Raw genomic sequence first — 2,954 nt, forward strand, 5'->3', positions numbered from 1 at the left:
ATATTTCACACCATTCTTGTTCGCACATGGGTGTTACCATTTTCATATAGACATACTACACCATATCATTTCCATTTGGTTTGTTCTGAGGTATATCCATCACCGGAAGGAATCATATGGACTGACGATTAAGGATTGATACACCATTTACAAGAGGTGTGGTGACCTGTAGAAGATACTGCCTCCAAAAAAAGGTTTTGCATGGGATATTTATGTTGATACAGGACTGAGCGCTTAGCTACATTCTTTTCTTTGCAATTGTTTCCATTATAGGGTATTGGTGGTCCCTTTGTTTGTATCCAGCTGCATAAGTCTTTTGTTGCGCCTTGGGACAGTTCATCTTCTGTATTCTTGACATGGTGACTGCTTACCATTGGAATATGACCTGGGCTTCTTTTTGTCTAAAACTAGACTTACATGTTATTACTAATTATTTGTAACATTTCTAAACAGTCTCAATAGCTACATTTTCTCTATTTTTGTGCCCAATAAAATCATAATTTTTTTTAACAAAGTATTTTCTATCTAAAAAACATACTTTATATGTATTAAACACTGAGTGAAACATATTAGATTGGATGAAGTGCTTTTTCAAGTGATACATATTATACAAAGAATTCTGATTAACAATATATGTATGTTATAATGAACTGGTCAAATGCATCTCAGCCAAAACATTAGAAGTGTGCTCCAACCAAATGCTAACAGTAGCTCGCCTAGAGAGTGCACATTACAGGAATATTAAAAGGCCATTACATTCTTTGGCTCTGCTAATAGCTTAGTGCAAGAGAAAGGAGATGAAGTAAGGATAAGTTAATGAAATATTCATTATTGATTTACTTTATATGTTTTCACAGACAAAACTGCCCAAGGAAGATATATTGATTTCTGCTTATATGCAGTGAACAGTAACAATTTACTTATTAAATTAGCAGAAGAGGCCCTGAGAGCTGTACAGTAAGCTTTTTGCTACACAGTTACAGAATGTTAAGTGTTTCTCAATTACCAATACAGTGATTATTCTGTGTAAAGAGAAACGACATGCATAATGGTCTTCCATCATGAACTGAGCGAAAGGCTGTTTCAGATTTTCCTCAGTGTACGGAACATTCTGTCCATCTTGTTAGAAACTCAGTCTTTCCATAATTAGTTCATAATTAAGTAATTTTGATGACATCTATATTTTTTATCAAAGAAAAATCAGAATCTGTGATTAAATACATTTAATAATATAGAAAATAATAATGCTTTTATGGAAAAAATGAAAGCACAGGCACAGAATAAACAATAAGGTCTATTTAGTCACTCATGTGTCACCATTGCAATTTGTAAGATGATATACAATGTTCCTACCTATATTTGTGAGACATACCTATTATATAATATATATGATGAGACAATTAATATAGCTAGAAGTAGGCTAAGGGGGACATTTACTAAGAAGTGATAAAAGTGGAGAAGCGAGCCAGTGGAGAAGTTGCTCATGGCAACCAATCAGCATTGATGTAACATTTTTAATTTGCATACTTTCCAAATATACAGAGCAGCTGATTGGTTGCTATGGGCAACTTCTCCACTGGCTCACTTCTCCACTTTTATCACTGCTTAGTAAATGTTCCCCTCAGTACAGTATCTGGGTTTGTCACCTCTCTCCTCACCAATACTAAAAGCTTACAAAATGAATAGGAGAACTGGGCCCTAGGATGACTGCCTTGAAGATGATATATGCACTAAAGTAATGAACCCAGTTTTGCTTTTCCTATTAGGATGGCTGCCATAGTAGTATCTCCTATATAATAGCCCAGATCTGTGACTCTGTGACTGGGCTTCTAATGCTGAGTGGAGTCACAGCGCTGGGCGGAGTCAGCTGCACAGGGAGTCACACCATGGCCTGTGCCAGTAGACCACTACATACAGTTTGAGAGGTACCCCTCCCTCCTGCAACCTCAGCGCCACCTAACACATCCAGCCAGTGGGGGGTCATGCTGTCCGGGAGCCGGCATCTGCACAACGGCACACGACCCACACACTGCCCAAACCCCATTGCTGCACATACGGAGAACCCTGACACTGCAAGCACCATGCTCCACTATGCCGGGTGCGTGACATCCACACAGCGGGGCTGCGGACACGAGTGGCTCCTTCCCCGGGAACACCCATACCTGACTTACACCCACACCCCACGCCTGGGGACCCCTCCCTCCTGCAACCCATCACCTGCTAAGACATCCAGCCGGTGGGGGGTCATGCTGGCCGGGAGGCGGCATCTGCGGAACGGTACACAACCACACACTGCCCAAGCCTGACACTACAAGTACCGCGCTCCTTGCTGTGTGCCTGCGTTACGTGTATAGAATCTGGATTAGATGCTCGTGTCCCCAACCCCGCGGTCTGGATGTCAGGTGCGAGCAGGCATCAGACATCCACACCGCGGTGCTGGAGACATGAGCGGCTAATCCAGATTCTATACACCTAACCCAGGCACACAGTGTGTAGGCATGCTGGGCCTCACAAAGGGCCGGAACAAGTGCAGTGGGATGGGGCCAGCGCAGGACAATGCTCACTTTGCAGCTAACACTCACCACCCTCCCTCTCCAAACGTCTCTATAGCTCCAGGCAGCAGGCAGGGAGATAGCATTGGCTACTGTTACACCCACAAAAAGCATACCTCCCACATATGCCACACTTGAACCTCCACTAAACACCCCACTAGCGCACTCTCTTCTCCCTCACACCCAGGAAGACTCGAGCTCCAAACTCGGCTAACATGCACGCTCCCTCCCACCCCCCCTGCACACACATAATCCCTTCCCCATCCTTGCAAACCCCCGACCCAACACCAAAGCCTCATGACCGCCTACCCCTCACAACACAGCAACAAACACAACCCGCACACACACAACTCCAAAGGACACCAAACCACCCACCACAACAATGCACCCGCCTGTCCAATA

The sequence above is a fragment of the Pseudophryne corroboree genome, chromosome 1, assembly GCF_028390025.1.
Source record: "Pseudophryne corroboree isolate aPseCor3 chromosome 1, aPseCor3.hap2, whole genome shotgun sequence".
NCBI lineage: Eukaryota > Metazoa > Chordata > Amphibia > Anura > Myobatrachidae > Pseudophryne > Pseudophryne corroboree.